This window comes from Ambystoma mexicanum, chromosome 6p (genome assembly GCF_040938575.1).
Source record: "Ambystoma mexicanum isolate Mex_15411 chromosome 6p, UKY_AmexF1_1, whole genome shotgun sequence".
Taxonomy (NCBI): Eukaryota; Metazoa; Chordata; class Amphibia; order Caudata; family Ambystomatidae; genus Ambystoma; species Ambystoma mexicanum.
The window spans coordinates 248,511,291-248,530,670 of NC_090935.1; positions in this window are offsets into that span (position 1 = coordinate 248,511,291).

Here is a 19,380-nt window from a genome sequence, read left to right on the forward strand (position 1 = left end):
GAACCTCTCATTATGCTACTTCCCTCTAGTAACGGGTAGATGGAACTGCAACACGTCTGTTTGCTTGTTAGGCGCTTATACAAGAAGAATAAACTGTTTCAAAGCGCCCACAGGGTAGGGAGGGTAGGAAATACAATTGCAACACTATTAAGAGCAGAGGGGGAAGGGACAAACCTACTATGCCTTGAGTATTCAGAACGTGCAAGTGCAAGAAGGAAGAGGGGGGTAAGTGCTGGGGAGTCTGAGCTTGAAGGTGAGACGTGCCAGGAATGATTGAGTGCTACACGGCTTGGGCGGCAGGAGGTTTAAGCCAGTCTCCAGGGCAGGGGGTTGTCACGGTTTATTGCACGGCACACGCAAGCCAGGGATCTCATTCCCCTATAATGGATGTGGCGCACAATAAACCACTTTTTATTTTTTTAATATACTACAGATTCTTTTTGAGTAGTCCAACCCGCCTCGCACCCAATCCCACTAGGAAACGGGGCGGTGTGTACAAACTATTTTATTATTAGGGGGGTAATTCATAGAATTCAGCGCAGAGAGGGAGTGTGCGCCAGCCGTGTGTGCTAAACGGCATTCTGGAGTACCGTGTATTCATGGCTTTCCCAAGCCATTTGGAGCAGTAGCGCAGCAAACATCCCGCAGTCCCAGTTAAGCCCCTTGTGCAAGGAAAAACCATCAAAATCCCCAATGGGGTGCGCTAACCCTGGACCAGCTTACAGGCTTGCTACACTGTAATTGCATGAAATACTATGCATACCCCGCTCGCGGAAGCCAAAATGTGTGGAAATCAACTCGCGCACCCCCTTGAATACGTGTACTCTGCCTGTGCCAGGCAAATTGCGTGGAAAAAGTCCCCACTGTGGTGTGGGCTGTCTGGAGGTGATGGGCTGCCTGTGGGGCATGTCCAGGGGTGTAGGGTGGTCCCCTGCAATGTGGGCTGCCTGTGGGGCATGGTCAGGGGTGATGGGCTGCCTGCGGGGCATGGTCAGGAGTGTAGTGGGGGGCCTATGGTGTGGGCTGCCTGCAGGGGTGAATGTGTCCTCACCACACTGGTGTGCAAATCTGGGGGTACACAAGTGAGCTATACACGCAATGTCGATGATGCAATTGGGGTACATGTATCCTGGGGTACGCGAGAGAGCGATACAGGCGATTTGGCAGTGTGTGCTCTCCCCATGCCCCACAGGCAGCCCACATCAGACCCCCTACACTCCTGACCATGCCCTGCAGCCAGAGTATGACCCCTCCCCATGCCCCGCAGGCACCCCATCCAACCTGACCATGCCCCGCAGGCAGGCCACATGGCACCATGCACTTGGGAGCCCCAACACATCTGCCCCACCCCACCCCACCCCATTGACTGCAGACACATGCCCCCACCCCACACACCAGATTGTAATACAGACCCATGGCCCTAATGGCAACCCAAATCCACCCCCTGCCCCTCAGTACAAACACACAACCATCCACTGCACCCACTCCCTACTAAATTACCCATGCCATGAGAGTCTGAATATAACCAGCACACCCATGAATAAATGTCCAACAGAACCACAGTGGCAACACATGAATCATAGAGACATGCACAAAACCAATGAGTAGACCACACCAATAATGATCTATGAAATGCATTAAACAGAAAACCAAATGATGTAATGAAAACCACACATGCAAATGAAGAAATAATGAATGCAATACCAAAAAGAAAGTAAAATCCAATGAAAAATAAAAATCCACGACATGAGAACTGGTCCATCGCCAAAGTCCATAGAAAGAAAACCAAATATCAAAAGCACAAAAAACCATTGCTCCATGTGATGACTTAATAGCGTGTACATGTCTGGTACTATTTACAAGTCGGAAGGGTCCATGATCCCAAAATGAAACCTGCAAAAAGCCTATGTAAAACACAACTATATACAAAAGTGGAGCAAAGTCAGTTTACTCCAAATCATAAATAACAAAATGAAACCTAAATAACTATATATAAAGGCGACGCGTACAACGGCTCACTCAATGATGTCCTGGGCCAGGGCATCATCGAACGCCACATCGATGTTCCGGAGGCGTGCCTGTTCCCTGGCCTCGCTGTCTCACAGGGATGCAGCCATGTCCTCCAAATCCCTGCGTGTTGCTTCTAGGCACTCAGCCCACCTCAAAGCCAGGTGCATAGAGTTCTCCGCCCTGACCATTGTGAGCCATGCCCTGTCCACCCGCTGCCGCTCCGCATCTTATCTGTTGGTCCAACCGCTGCCACACAGAAGACGCTCCCAATCCTGCGTCCTGTGGCCGATGCCTGCCCCTGGGATGTTGATGGCCCCCGAGCCATGATCGCTCCCACCCTGAGCCTGCTGCTGCCGTGCACATGCCCTGCTTGTGCAGGCATCAACGTCCTCCATTTGGTGGGGTGGCCACCCCTGCTGGACCTCCAACTCCCGACTGTGGCAGGGATGTGCCTTTTATCAGCCTGGCCGCTGGCTCAGGGGCAGCTCCACAGGGGGCCCAGGTGATACTTGGGTGGGAAGATGGCACGGAGGATGTTTGGCGCATAGGGGGTTCAGTTGAGGAGGCGGTTGCAAGAAGATCCAGCACACAGATGAACCCAGTGCCGACAACCTGTCCTAGTAGGTCGACACGGCCAAACAGGTATTCGAAATGACGTGCATTGTCCAGACGAGAACCCTGCACGTCATCCCGAATACCACGTTGGTGCAATGCCACACCAGCTAGGACAGGCTCAATCTGGTCACGGATTGCCACATCTGCAGAAGTCCAGTTGTTGTTTGCGCATCCCCTCCCTGAAAACGGGTCTGGATGCAGGCATGCCTGCTGGTGCCGGATGATGCAGTTACCGGATCAGGGACAGGATTACATACAGGCACTTCCGCGGCTGCCTCCTGTCCCTGCTCCTGGCCTGCACCAGTGGAATCCCCCCTCCCCTCCACCTTCCAGGCACCGTTGCGTGCGGCTTCCATGGCCGCCTCCTCAACCAAACCCCCCCCCCCACCAACCTGGATGACTCCATGCGATTTTCCTCCGTAGGCCCCTGAGGGGGCACAGCTACACCTATTGCTGCTGAGAGTCCACCGCTAACCTCCACCTCTTGGACCTTCCCTCGGCAGCTGTGGCCACCAGACTCCTCATTCCCAGAAGATCAGTACCTTGGAGGGGAGCTGGGCCCTGCGTCTCCGGCTGGCGGTGGGATCCCTGTCGCTGTGCTCCACAGCACCATCTCCGCCCTATTCATCAGTCGACACTGCAGACCAGGAGAGAGAGAGACAGAACTCAGGCATCGGGGTACTGTACAATGGTCTGATACACACATGACAGTTGCACATGAGTGGCAGTGTCAAACTTCACAGATGGCATCACACTCCCCAACACTCATATCATTTGAACCCACACACATGCACAAATGAACAGGAATCGTGCAGCAGTCAGAGGCATCCATACACACAACTGCATGAACATCCAAAGGTTGGCATGACGTCACAAGCAACATGGGGAGTGCCGAACACATGCACACAGGCCACCAGACAGACATGCACCTGTACATCTCCAACACCTGTCACAGTGCAATCATTGGCAACTATGTCAAATCTGCCAATCGGGTACTTGCATGTCTGTCACATGCATCCATGGTGTATCAGTCACACACATGTCAGATACACACATGTATGCCATGCATGTACATGAAGGTGGAACCAGCATCCATGTGTTACAACCCAACCATGGCATAGTACGTGTACAGAAAAGCTAACGTGTGCATCTCCACATGCAGTTGTGCGTCATGCTTTGGAACACATACACCATTGATGTCCATCAGACATGACTGGACTCACATGCAGCACCGTCATGTCCCTGCACATAGACATCCATACATGTGCCATTTCGGATACATGTCCAAGCTGCACACTCCTGGCACACCTCAAAATACACTGCGTCCAATGAGTACGTATGGACATTTACCGCTCGACTCCAGACGGGTCTGCCTCTCGAAGACCTGGAGGTGAAGCGCTAGGCGAATGCATTCCAGGACCCTCATCTGGTTGTTAGTAAGTCGGACCCGGCACCCCACTGCATCCGCTGCGTCCAAGAGGCCGGGCCTTCCTGAGGGTCCTGGACCTGAAATCCTCCCAGCGCTTATGGACATGTTGGAGGTTGCGGGTTGCCATGCCCTCCGTGTTGATGGCACCCACGATGTCCATCCAGATCCTCTTTCATCCACCCTTGTCGGCGTGTGCTCGTCCGAAGAGGGCATCATAATGCACCAAGACTTGCTCCACCAGGATGGCAACTTTGCCTGCACTGAAGCTGGCAGCTCTCTGCCGGGGGTCGCCACTGGTCCCATATTGAGTGAGGTCCGACATGGCAACCCCCAAGGCAGGTGTGAGTGGGCAACTGGGTCCTGGGCTGTGGAGCAATGGAACTGCAGTCGGGAGTCTTCTGTTCCAGCAGGGGTGGTCACAGCAACTGGACCCCTGCAGATGGCTGATGTGCAGGCACCAAATAGCAGGGCACGTGGCCAGCAGGCAGGCAGCAGCAGATGGGTTGTGGGAGGCGGCTCGGGGTTATCGGGGGCCGGAGAATGGCCTTCTGGGCAGGAGCGTGGTCTTCCATGTGTTGTCGCATGGCCAGCTTGATGCAGAGTGATTTAGCATGTCAAAAAACAGTACGTCAGTGTGTAAACCGAGGAAAGGGCCTTAGCGCATAAGCGATGTGACACGCGCGGGCGTTTCCCTCGGCACGGGTGCACTGTGCATCCGCACGTGCAAAAACAGCATGTCTGCGTGTAATTCGAGGAAAGGCCCTTGGCGCGTAAGTGACGTGGCACGCATGGGTTCTTCTGTGGGCAGGAGTTAAAGGTCCGCGTATGACACCATTTTCTTGTTCGTACTTTTTGTGGAGAGCGAGCGGGTGATTCTTGCACTTGTCGGTTCACACACCATGACTTCACAACAGTTGCAATGCGTACTCCTTGTTTACTGAGACAGAGCTCCATTCTTCTTTTTGCGGGGGTGTTGCCAACGCGCCCACCTGCATCTTTTTCACATTCTTTTTCCAGGCAGACGGTGAGTCGCACACATTTTTCCACTGTGGTTGCCCCTGTGTGTCGCATGCCCATTCAGAGGTCATTGTAGCCTGCGTGTACCACAAGTACGCATTTGTTGTGTTTCTGAGTGCTACAGTGTACTGCGGGTCCTTCATCCCACGCACATGGGCTCCCAAGGTGTCGCTTGCACATTATTATTTTTTTTTGGGGGTGCCTGAGCGTTGCGTGACCAGTCATTTTCCCCCGGCGGTCAGACAGCCTTGCAAGAGCACAGGCATACGTATTCCATCTATTACCCTTCCCCCTAACCCCAATTGCCCAGGACAATTGTTTTCTGCACCTCCCATTCATACAAGAACATCAGCGCCATGGTTGGGAAGCGACCAAGTAGTAAGGGAGGCAAAGGTGGCTGACCTCCAAGAGGTGGGTGCGGTAGGGGATGTGGCCAAATTTGTGTCCAGGACCATTCAGGGACACCCATGCTCCCCCCCCCCCCAAGTGGGTCAGGGAGATGCAGCTGACCCCATCCCAGCTCAGGCCCTGCTACCCTGGCCCGGATTGGTCAAGGAACTGGCACGGGATGATTCACAGGCCGACTTCCATGTCATGAAGTCCAAGCCACGTGTGGCGGTGAAAGTTGCTGTCACCAGGCCACGTGGATCTGGGGTAGCAATGTCATCTGCTGATCAGAGTAGCCAGGGTGCGGAGGCGGCAGGGGCAGCTGCTGCTCAATCCACCCCGGCTTAGTCTCCCAGCTGGGGCAGTGTTGGTCCCAGACCATCATACCAAGTCAGGTGTGCCACTTGGTACTGGCAACAGCACCCAGCAGCCAATGCCTGCAGTGAGTCCTTTGGTCATCGTGCCATTGCCTGCTTCAATTGGCCAGTCCACCTGTGCCTCAGCCCCTACAGACCAGAGTGGCGTAAGCCACTCAGTGTCTGCACCACCTCTCAAGAGGAAAAAGTGTGCTCTTGCCGAACAGGCTGGGACCCCAGACCATGCTCGCCCTTCTGGCACATCAAGTAAGCAGAGTTTTAATGATGTGGAACTAGACAGACTTGTGGGCTACGTGCCGGCACATGGCCGTGACATGCTGGTGATGGCAGGGTGCAAGACTACGACTGCTCTGTGTAGGCCACTGGCAGCGCATCAAGGACCAGATTAGTTCCCTTGGATTTATGAAGCGCACAGCAGATGATTGCTCAAAGCGTTGGAATGACCTCAAACGCCGAGCAAAAAAACAAGCTTGCTTCCAATTACACCTCTACTCTGGTGACTGGCAGAGGGTCTCCACCAGAGGATGATGAACTCACAGAACATGAGGCAATCGCTGGAGGGTTTATCGCAGAGGATCAGATCCACGGCGTGGGAGACCTGCCAGATCTTGGACAATGTCTGGTGAGTGCCCATGCGTGTGTCCAGACCATGTGTATGGTGCTTGGGTTATGTGTTCTGATTGAGTGCCAGGTCAGGCTGTGTAGTCATGACTGCTATGTGACCCATGCAGTTCCTCAAAGCCATCCCCCGCCCTTGGGTTTGGGTTTCACAGTATCCCTACTGACGCTGAAAACACTTTGCACATTATGACTGCACTTAAACTGGCATCATGCCACAACATTCTTAAGTTTTTTTCTCTTCATTCTGCCCGATTGATGGAATCATTTGGGTGATGAACACACACACTTGTCTGCCGTTCTGCCCCAAAATCACCATACTTCAGACAGGGATTTTCCCCCACAAAGCCCCACATATGTTCACTTTTTATGCAAATGATTTCATCAATAAGACTGACTGCTGTGCACCTACACATGTACTGCACCCAATCACTTTTGAGCCCTGTTTGGATGTTCAACATGACAATTGACTTGTGTCATGTCCAAGTGACCTACCATTGTTGTATCCATGTGCCTCCCATCACTGCATTTGAACACACTGGCTTTGTTGCAGCGTGTGACACGTGTGTTGTCACTCTTTTGCATGTTCTATTTGATGATGTGCGTCTCACATGGATGGGGGACAGTAGTGATTTAGTACCATCTGGGTGTCCTTGTCAGTTCTGGCATAGCCATGCTACGTGCCATCTGTGTGCTGGAATGTCATGTTTGTGGATTGTCCATGCCACTCACAGGCTAATGTGTGAAGCAGGTGCTATGCACCATGCAGCACATGTGTTTTTCCATTTTGGAGTCATCGGTGTCTGCTTTCAGGGTCCCCTTCCACTTCATTGCCACTGCATGCATGCCAAAGTTTGTGTCATGTGTGACATGTCTCATTAATGTATTGGATGTGTACACTGTGATGCCTATGTGTGTCGTCTATGCTGTTCATGCGTGTCTTCATTACTTTTCTTTTTGTGCAGGTGATGAGGCACTAGATGCTGTGGAGGAGGAGGAGGAGATGGCGCAGGTGCAGGAGTACTCGGAGACCCAACCAGGCACCAGTGGAGGACGTAGGGTGGGGGTGCATGAAATTCCATTAGTCCTACAGACCATGTCCATGGGTGTCTCTGGGTACACCTCCGATGACCTCTATGCCTCAGGTGCTGAATCAGACAGTGAGACAAATGTCCCATCGCAGGTGAGTGTTTCTGGCAGGGATGCTATTCTGTCCAACGCACCTGCACTGGGGGTAGACCCCTCAATGGCCCATTTCAGTGTTGTAATGTCCGCCTGTGGCGATTATGGATGCATGGTCACACTTCCCAATATTTGCTCCTGTTCCTAGGGCAGCAGATCAAAGGAGGAATGCAGTCCTGCCTCAGGCAGTGCCAGCACAGCAAGGTGCACATCACCTTGGGGCAAACGGGTGTCGTGTCCGGCAACGCGGTGGCAGTGCACCACCGGGCAATACTGTGTGGGAGAACTCCATTTATGCAATTGCAGCACAACAGGGGGCATTGTGTGAGATGGCTCAGGCTGTGGATAGGGTGGCCACTTCCATTCTCCCCCCAGAAAGGAAGGTGGAGCTCCAGCAGGCAACAGTCACGTGCCGCTCACACAGTGAGGACATGTCGGCTGCCAACAGGGACCGACGGGCTGATCTGGAGGCTCTGCGCACAGCCATATCTGCAGAGGCACAGGCCCACAGCAAAGCCCTGAGGGTAGAAAACGGCTCGCTCAAAGCAACTCTGAGTGCACTTGGTGTCCCAGAGTACAAGGTCAGAACAGCAGCTGGAGCAGCTAACACGCACAATCTCAGCTGAGCTCCAGGCAACCCGCGAGGAGATCCGGGCACATCTGCAGAACCAAACCTTTCCGACCTGCATGCTTACTGCCATGGAGGAGCATGCCAGGGCTTTGCCTCCCATACCACGCACACCTTCTAATATAGCACCAGAGGGTTACGACAGCAATAGTAGTTCTCACACTATCGGGTAGCCGTGCAGGCCATGAGCCCATGGAGGTTTTTTTTTTTCTCACCATCCACGCATGTGGGTGTTGGGGTGCCTGCACCTCCTCCCTCCTGGTTGGGCCCCCTCACCCCCATGGTCGACCCATGGCCATTTTTAATTTTTCTTTTCTTTTTTCTATTTTTCATTTTTCATTTTCTTTTTAATGTTCATTTTTTTTTCTATTGTACATGTTAGTGTGTTTTGTGTGGCACCCCTAGGCATCCACTGTGTTTTCCAGCTGGGTCAATGCAGGGTTGTCTTGTGGTTGTGAAGGTTGGGATCCAGACACATATGCCACTCCTGCATCCCCTTTCCATGGGCTCGCAAGAGTGGCACCATGTGACAGTAACTTACACAGAGGCATTGGGCTTCCATCAGTTGTGTGGCCAGTCTGTAGTCCAAACTGTGTATACACCCCTAGTGGGGATTGCTGATGATTTTGCCACTGTGTGGTCGATTTGTATATTGTATTCCATACTGCCCATTATGCATACTTGCATGTAGCTTCTTCATGTCTTAACTTGCCTGTCTCCATTGCAGATGCAGTTCATGTTATATGCAGTACCCTGCCACATTTACCTACCAGCAACACACTGGAGATGGAAGGGGTCGATGTGCTGCCTTTGTCAGGTTGTGACACTTGCACTATTGTGATTGGTTACTGTCAGACTTTGCCACTGTTGGGTCCTGTATTCATATTTTGTCTTGCTGGTATTTCATGTGTTTCTTTTTCATAGGTGAGAGGGAATTGTCTGTGGCCTGTTTCCATTTGTGACAGTGCACCTTGTGACACTTGTGTCATGTGTTGTGCATTCATGGTGTCTTGGGCAGCTGAGATGGGGTTTGGGAGGGGTTGGGTGACATACCAGTATTTAGGTGTGCTGTTTTGCAAGGGGGTAGTCCTTCATGCTCCCTGAATGTATGCCTTTTACTGACACAGCATTGGGTCTGTTTAAGTAGCTAGGGATGCACATAATGTAGCATTCCAAGGAAAACAATCTCAGGGTGGTATGGTTGTGACGGTTGACTGTCCCTTTTGTCATCAATTGTCAGCTGGTATGTGCCAGGCCTGTGTGCACTCCGCAGGGGTGGGATTTTAGGTGAAAAAAGTTGCCACAAGCTGGGTACGGGTTGCCCCACAACGTGCCCTTTCCCCTCCCATGCGCAGCGGCTGTGCATGTGGTTGGGGTTGTGGGGGCACCACCATGTCCACCGGCACGCCCCGCTGGGTTGCAACATTGTGCAGGACACATGCTGCCACTATGATCCTGCACACTACTGAGGGCGCATATAGCAGCTGGCCACCAGAGCGGTCAAGGGAGAAGAAACGTGACTTCAGCACTCAGAATGTGTGCTCCACTATGCCCCGGGTTGCAATATGGGCTGCGTTGTATCTTACCTGGGGAAGTGGGGTGGGTTTATGTATTGGTGTCATCATGTAGGTGCTCAAAGGGGAGGTGATAATGGTTGTCATTACTTGGGTTTTGCCATTTGTCAGTGTCTGACATGCATGTGCAGAGGCATTTGTACTCACCAATGAGCCATGTGTCACCATGCCCCCCTGCTTCCAGGTCCCGGTTTAGATATGACATTCTGAATATAGAACTATCATGACTGGACCCCGGATAGTTGACATATACAGAGGTGATGATTCCCTTGCCATCACATACAATCTGCACGCTGATGGAATGCCAGTGCTTGCGGTTTCGATAGATGTGCTCAGTGGCCTAGGAGGATGTAGAGCCGCATGGGTGCAATCAATGGCACCTAGCACTTTGGGGACGTGTGCCACCCCGTAAAAGTCCTGGACCACGGCCTGCCTTTCTGCGGGTGTTCTGGCATTTATATGTGCCTGCGGACTGAGGGGTGTGCAGTCATGATCGGCAACACCTGGTGTAGGCAGCATGACTGCGTGGCCTGTGAGATGCCCCCAACTATGGCACTTGTCCGCTGAAATGACCCAGTGGCCAAGAAATGCAGTAAACTGAGCACCTTTTCCAAGGGGCTCAGTGCTTGGGAGCACAGGGTGGGTGATGTGAGGTCATCCTCCCACTCAGCAACCAGTTCCAGATGATATGGGGTGGAAACCTGTACCTCCCATAGACCTGGTCATCAGGCATCCCAAAAAGGCTGGTCCTGGGTAATAAAATAAGGGGCCTGGCTATCCTCCTGCGGTGTCCCACGACCACTGCTGAGAGGAACGGTGAATTCATCGTAGCGTATGAGCTTGTTTGTTGTTTGCATGCACTTTTATGCTGCGCTAGGCCGCCACCGCCTGACGTACGTGTTTCCAGATTAGCATGTCTTTTGTGGCGTGCAGGTTTCCCCTGTTCGATTCCATGAATACTTATTGTTGGCAGGCGTGTGGGCATTGCAAGGATTTAGCAGCGGTAGTTCCCCCATAACGCCCACATTTTCATACGTTGATCCCCATTCCGCCCCCTGTTTAGGTGTGCGCTACCCTGTGTGCGCCTTCACTGGCCGTCTTGCTCCGTCTTCGGGATGTCGCAATGATGCGCCACACGCGGATTCAGTGCAGATCTCAGGTAAGCCACATGCAGCGCCTTCCGCGAATTGACAAATGGCTGCGTGTGTGGCTTTCACACGCATGCGCTGCGATTTTCACGCTTGTGGCCCCCTTTTCAGCGCACATTCATTCCATGAATTACTCTGTTAATGTCATTGGAAAATCAACCAATTGCAGCAGCCACCAATGTTGGGGCAACACAAAATGCAATAATAATCTCTACAAAACAACAAAGTTAAGATATACTGTCAGTTACTTCCTTTTTCTTTTTAATGGCAGAACAGAAAGTGTACCCCCACGCCCACCCTGCGACACTCCACCGCCAGAAAGGGACTAGATTATTTTGAATGGAAGGCAGTGGCAGGGAGTAAAAATACAGGGAACAATCGGTTTTGGTGTGGTGCCTGCAGAAACAATATGGGGAGCCAGCAAAGCAGGGGAAAATCCGTTATTGGAGCACCAATGGAAGAATGTTTTTAATTATTTCTCACAACTGCGATGGGAAAGAGAAAACAGAATTTGCTTGTTTATGACTGACAGAGCTATTAGGTGATACTAATCAACACACAAGGAGAAAATTGTTTTTTGGAATATACAACACACGAGCAATGGAAAGGGAATGCACATGAAAAATTGTTTTAACCACACAATAGGGAAAGAGGAAAATCGTTTTTGGGGATTTTAAGCTCAATTTCAATGGAAAAGAAAATGCAAATGGAATTAGTTTCTTTTTTTTACTGAGCCTGCAAATGACAGGCTCTGGGAAAGGAGTTGGTTTTGGTTCAGGATAGCAAATGCAAAGAGAAAATACAGTGGCAAATGGAAATTTGTTTAGCAATACACAATTTAAACAGACAAATTAGTTTCTCAGAACACAATGGGATGAATTATTTTGGGCAATACTTTAGAACTGTAACAAACACTGGGAACAAGATTGCTGGTTTTGAATTTCATCATTCCTGATCCCGTGAAAATCAATGGGGGAAATAATTGATGGACTTATAAAAATACAAAGGATTTACACCAGCAAAAGGCAAACGGGATTCTTCAATGGGGAGATGATTGAAATTTCACGGGCAATTGGGGTTTTCAATGGGGGAAATATTGGATGCAATGCAACAAGAAGGAAGGGTTTATGCAATTTAGGACTGGGGTTATTGCTACTTAAATGGCAAGCCTTTGTTTAAGGTTTAGGAAAGCCAGCTGCATCTCAGGACACTCTTGGAAAGATGGTGTAGGGGTCTGGTCCCTCCACTCTCAAAGATGACGGCTGTCGGTAAGTTTCAGCAGCCTTCTCTCCGTTTCTGTCTCCCCTGTTTTTGAGTCCCCTTGTCCTAGTGCAGTCCCCCTTGTATAGCAGAAATGACATCACCAATTTCACAATCTAGGGGAAGTACCCTACAATAATCCCTGCCACTAGGATTGGACAGTACCCTCTCTCTACGCCCCAGTCAGGATTGGTTTAGGGGTTTCGAGCAATATCTGTCCTTACCATTTGTCATCATCCTTTGTTCTCCTTTAAACTTTTTGACAAAAACTAGTTATGTATCAACTTCATAATTGTACTAGCAACATATTTTCTGTTTTAGCCAATCATGGGGAATTGGATAAGCTGACCGCCAAATCCGTACAATGTAGCATGTGGCACATTTTTGTCGTTTCACAAAATACACAAGTTATGAAGATTATTAAGCATATCCCTAATTTCATTGTCCACCTTTTCACCAACTCTCACATTTGTAATGGGCCAGAAACCTAGTTTCACTGGCCATTACAGTTCCACAGTCACAGATGCATTTTACATCCCCAAAGCTGCCTGGAAATTACATTACAAATCAATCCACAGTATGGTTGCTATGCAAAATGCCTAACATGAAGAAAATAGTCTCATTAATTCTGTGTTCCTGTTCAGCAAATGGGAGGGCTGCTTCATCCCCCACAGCCACCTGTCTCCTTGGGCTTAACCTGTGACCAGAGTTTTTTTCTAAGTCTCTTTGAAGTGGTGTGGGCTCTTTAAAGTGGGTGCAATAAGGATTCACACCTTTTAGTCCTGCTCCAGCCAAGGATGGCTTTCTCCTGAAGTCCCTGCTTTCCTAGTCAGCAGGTCTGGAGGATACTGAATCTTGACGGCTTTAGCAGAACCACATTTTATTGCGGGGTTATTAGATGAGAGATGTGACTTCTAGCTGGAAGTGCGGCTTTCCTTTGTGAAGGTTTGCCCTCAGCCAGAACAGGTTTTTCTCTTCAATTATCACTGGAGTTCTGTGGCTAACACATAATATTGCTTTGGTCAACCCACACATCGTGTTTTGCTTTCTTGATCTTTTTCTCTGAGCAGTGATATTTTGTACCTTTGTGGCTTTTAAAGCCGTTTTTATGTGCAAACACAGGTGCAAGCCGTTTTTGCGTTCAATGTTTAAAAATCCTGTTTTCCATGTCACATGATTCTTTGATCCTCCTTTTGTGAATTAAACTGCTGCTTGTTCATTGATAATGACCAGTAGGCCCCTTTCCACATGGCTCTTTAACTTTACGTGAACAGCAAAAGCAAGTCTGTTTTTGTTGCAGTGCTTAAATGCCTGCTATTCATGTGAAACAGACTTTTGTTTGGGGCTTTTAAATATACCCCACAGGGTGTATTCTTGCAAAGTGCTGTGGAAGACGGGAGCTGGGGAGAATTGGTGTGGGAGGTCAAGGCCCAGAAGATGCAGAAGGGATAAGGACACTGATACAGCACCGGTGAGATTAGCAGAGGAGGAAAGAGGAAAGTCTTAAGGAGCTTGTGGAACTTGAGAAGCTTGCTCAAGGCCCAGGGAGAGGGGAGAGTATTCTAAAGGAGGAAGCCCGCAGAGGAATGGGAGCAATGCTTCCTGCCCTCCGTTTAGCAAAATGCTTTACACTCAAGCAGTTGGTGCCAGAGGAACAAAGTGGTCTAGGGGAGGTTCCAGGGGAACAAAGTGATCTAGAAGGAAATAATTTAGTGAGATAGTTGAAGATCATGTGGTCCCCTGGCCCAGACAGCCTTGTGGATGATGCAGAGGGATTTGAATTTAATCTGTGCAGCAACTGGAAGCCAGTGAAGACTTTTTAGTGCAGGAGAGATGGGGTCCCTGGACTGAAGGCCAAGGCCAAGTCTTGCTGCCCTTTTCTGGATAAGCTGAAGGGGCTGTAGAGTGGTAGAAGGCAGATTCAGGAGAGGCTGAGAGTAGTCGATTCTTGAGAGATCCAGGGCTTAAGTCAAATTGAGCCTCTGAGGGAAAGTGAGAAAAGGTAGAATTCCTTTAAAAAGGAAGAGCTGTTCGTTGGACTTAAAAATGTCCAGAGTGTGAGAGGAGTCGAAGATGACTACTGGCTTCAGTTGAAGGTGTAGGGGCAGCACAAGCAGGAGGTAGCATGGGTCCCAATGGGAAGGATCTCTGTTGTACAGGCTTTGAGGCAGAGGTCATTGGCGGTGCACCATGATTGGATGGCAGATAGACAGTCATGGATGATGGAGGGTGAAAGAGGGTCAGCAGGGAGTCTGAAAAGCTGCGTCTGCTTAACACTGGAAGTTCGAGGAGAAAGTGGAGATGAGGTGTGCAGGGAGAGCAAGGTAGATGTTAAAGAGCCAGTGGTAGAGTAAAGAGCCCTGGGGGACGCCACAGGAGGAGATGGAAGTAAGAGAGGAGAAAGGACCCAGGATGACTTGGGAAGTTGAGATGGGGAGTGTGACTCCCAGAAGAGCCAAGCCACAGGCCAAGAGATCTCCCACACCATTTCTGGCATCCTCATAAAGCTCCTAGCAGGCTGAAAACCTATGGCCCAGTCCAAGGCCCTGTTCCCAGAGGAGCCACAGACCAAAAGCTACCTTTGTGTGCCTCTCGCCTTTCCTGTCTATAGGCCATGGCCAATTGGGGGCATTTGAAGTGTCCTCTTCTGATACTTTGGGTATCACACGTAGGCAGTGAATGAAGTCCTCAAAGCCTGTGCTAACATGCCAGTCAGCCTCTGCATACGGGTCTTGTAGTGGACTGTTGCCATCCTAGGATGTTGTTATTGTTGGTCTCCTTTGACTTGGGCTACCAGTGCATTATTTTACAACCTTCCCCTAATTAATTCTCATTCTTAATTCTAGTAGTACTTTCCAATTTACTATATACCATATAAGTCACTCGTGCTCTCTTCTGCTCCCATGCTGAATCGACTCTGAGAATCTGGGCATCACCTCCCTCTCCACATGTGGTATCACCCAGGGCTCTAACCTCTCTCCCTGGCTCTTCAATGTCTACTTGGCCCCTTTGACCCATCTAATATCTCTACTTCCTCCTCTATTTTTCAGTTTTAATGATGACACTGCTCTCTTTCAGGCTGCCCTCGGCCTCCTCTTCTCTCTCATGCCTGACTGTGTATCTGTGATCCACGATTGGTGCACCTCCAATGATCTCTGCCTTAATGCCATTAAGATGGAGATCTTTCTCATTGCGACACCTGCTCCTGCTTTCCATCTCTCACTCGGATTACCCTCCTTGGGTTTCCTTGCTGTGAGGCAAAAAACCTTGTCCTCTTTGACTTCACACTCTTTCTCGGACCTCGACAAGAAGTTCCACTTCCAGCTGCACCTCCTCAGAGGTATTCTTCATTTTCTCCCTTCCCCCAGAAGCTCACTGTCTCCAGAGCCCTGGTTGTCCTGATTCTGGACTACTGAACCAGCTTCTTTTTCAATCTGCCTTCCTCTACTCTCCGCAACTAATCCAGAACAGGACTGCAAGACTTATCCTTGCCCTCAAGCCCAGGGACCAGATCTCTCTGGTATGGCTCTGGATGGAGACTGGGGATCCTGTTTTGTGAACTCTCGCCTGCACTTGTGAACACAAACACTAACTGGCCCTGACGTCTCAGTAGGCAGCCTCAGGTGTACCAACATGCCCTGTGGCCAATTAACAGTAGGTGATCAAATATGTTGATCTGGTTAATAGTACACACAACTCAGGAACTCCTAAACACAGCTCCAGGCCCTCCTGCACTCGCATGTCTTTACCTAGCACTACCACACTAGTGGTGATCTCCATAAGTTCTATTTGGCAATAGCTCAGTTCAAAATATTTTATGCGGCGTGAGCTATAAAACCAACCACATTGCAAGCATCAATTACATTAAAAAAATACAATCATTATTTCATCATTAAGTACATCAATATATCATTCAAAATACTTTAAATCATAAGATAAAGTGACATCATCAGGGACTCAGTACATGGGGAGAAAGTACTAGTGCAAACAGAATATACTGTTCACGGGCCGGCAATAGGGGAGGCTTTGTCCCTACTTTTTGATCATTTCTTTTCCAGAAGAGCGGTCCCAAAAGACAAATACAAAATTAATCAAAACGAGAGTCTACACTGCAAGAAGAGCACATTACTTTATTGTTCAGATCAGCTGGGAGAAAATGGAGTGCCTGGTGGAACTGAACTGGAAAATATTTTCAATACCCTCACTGCCCCCATCCAGTCTACAATATTTGTGACCTCATGCATTAGAATAATCCACATTTACATTTGTGGGGGAGTTCATACATGATTGGATGCTCATCACCTAGCCCTTGGAGAATCCTGTGCATTCTGAGTGTATAAAATAATTCCTGGGGGGAAAAAAACATAACACCCCTGCATGGAGTCCTGACACTAAACCTATCACCGCTCAGTGACATCAGCATGTGATAACTGACCGAAAACTCCGAATTTGGATTGGCTGGCACAATTCACTATATAGCTACATAAGCTGGTGAAAACCAATTGGAGCCTCGTGCTTGAAGACCGCACGCAATCCCACCGACCCAGACCAATGATATGCCAGGCGGACATCAGCAAGGAGGCCATGAACATTGTTGCACCCCTGGAACATGCAATCCTGTCCCTCTGACACACTCTTCTCTCGCCACCTTGCACCTGCTCTGTCCTCGCCTCCCTTTGCACACCTGCACCAGCTCTGTCTAGAAAAGACTCGCAAGGCCCTGTTGCTGGACAGTAATTCGTGCTATTTTCTTCTACCATGGATATTTTCCCTGGGTCTGCATGCGCAAGGCACCTTGGCCTTCGAATCATCTCCGTGGGAACGCTCCAGTTGCATTGTTACCCGAAGGGAAATCCTCCCTTGCAACGGTATCTGCTTGGCATCCTCTGCAGTCCTGTGCATCGCTACTCTGGATTCCCCCTCTCCTCATCTGCAGAAATAAATACATTTAAAATGGAGCCTGCAGCCATTATGTGCTGGCTGAAAATGCATCTTCTATGGGCCTACAAAAAAGATGGCGTTCCTATTACTCCTATACTGGTTGTAGAGACCCACAGCTCTACCTAGCAAAGCCAGCAATTCTCTTGCGCGTAAGCTTCTCTGCGCATCGCCAGCTCCCTGACGTGGTACAGTGTTCTGCTTGACCTGTGATGTCACCAACCACATGCCCCCGCATCACGTTACTTTTGTTCTTGGTAGGAGCGCCCTCACCTTCTCCCTCACCCCGTGACCTCCATTATGGACGTTGGATCTGCATCTCTTAATCTCATTCTAAGTTTCACTAGTGCCCATTCTACAGCTTTCTCTTAGAGCTGCGAATTCCTTCTGAGAATTGTACATGAGGCGATTTGCTACTAAGCACTTTGTAGCAGGTTATTCAATGTATGCATCTTTACAGTAAAACACTTGCATATATGATACTGTATGCACCTATGGCTAACAGGCTATCTGGCCTTGGACATATTTCAGTATGATATGCCTATAAGGTATTGAAAAGTTATTCAATGCATACGCACCTTTCTGGCGCATGTGCTTTGAATTTGCATGTCCATTGTGCGCTTGTTTACTAATGTCAAATAAAGAAGTGCTTATGGTGAGGTGAGTGTGCACAACCTACTATTTCTTATGGGTTGGCAAAGTCTTTTCTAGCTGGTTTTTAATATTTGGGGTGCAAACCCACTGAAAAAGTGCCTCCGTGAAATGGCACTCCAATGGGAAATTATAAAAGGACCTTTGCTGTGAAGCCTGCGGTGTGGGCTGCACTGCCCTGACCACTGGTATGTGGTGTGTATTCCCTTTTATCTTTTTATGTTTCAATTTAGTAGTTAGTTCAAACCATGTAATTTTCAATTTATTCAAAATGTATTTTTTAGATTAGATTTTAGAATCACTGCTTGTGCAGATGCCATTTAATCGGCCAATGCATTTCGGATACAATTATCCTTCATCGGGGCCTGGTCTATCTGGTTACAATTAAAATCACAACATTGGTTCGTTATCGCCAAGTTAAGTATGGCAATTCGTATTTGCAGATGTTTAAATAGCATCCTATACATGATTATATGTAATTCAGAATCCAGATATTGTTCAATGTGTTCCATATTATGCATCCAATATCATGTTTATTATACATCCAATATCATGTTTAACAGCATGGTGCATCAATCGCGTACATCACATTGAATGATGTATTAATATAAGGCATACATACGTGTTGGTGTTATCAATAACGTTAGCAGTATCACGGGAGAGAAAAGGAAAGTAATTCCAGTTTCATTAGCAATTCGGTCGTGCGAGTGAGGAGTAGTATTGGTTTAAAGCAAACTAACTTCTAATCTTTCGCATTGGTTATACGTTTACGCATTTGTCATAACCGTATTTCTGCTGGTGCAGCTTATAGTGTCCATAGACAAGTGAAGGGTGTGCCTGTGCCGCTTTGTAGAAATATCGAATAGTTCTGTAAGTAAACAGAATCTATATGGGAGTACGTGTCATGCTATGAACTCTTTGCAGTCTGCATCTTACCTTGTTATTCCGATAGAGAGCAGGAAAGCAGCATGAACACGCACTCAAGTTCAAAGTGATTATGTTTAGAATGCCGTTGTTATGGTGACCGCCGGCCGCAGAATTCTGTGGCGGCCATCTTAGAATGATGTAGTCCTCAATCAACAGTGCCGTAATGATGTAATCTATGTGTAAATCGGATCTAGTCATACAATATCAGGTCGCAAATTCATGGATATTTGCAAATGCGGAGATATATAGTGAAGTGCGTAGATAAATTCTCTAAATAGTCACTTATAGTTGTACCGGGGGTTGGACAACTTAAAAATAGCTGACCGCCTTGATGGTTGAACCTACTCATCTGAACCTGCTTAACTAGATAAGAATACTGCCATATGCTTACAAAGGTTGTGATCTATATCTGCTTGCTTACATTTATCGGAGTAATATATTTGTACTGACCGTGTACAATCAGGCTCTATGGGCCTGGTATTGAGTGCTAATTCGATACCTTCTCTAATCAGGTAGTACGAAGTAAATATGTCAATCAGTACAACTCGTACATCATTAGATCAAGCCTGAACAATATCAATCAAGTTCTGAATATATACAGATACAAAAATAAACATGG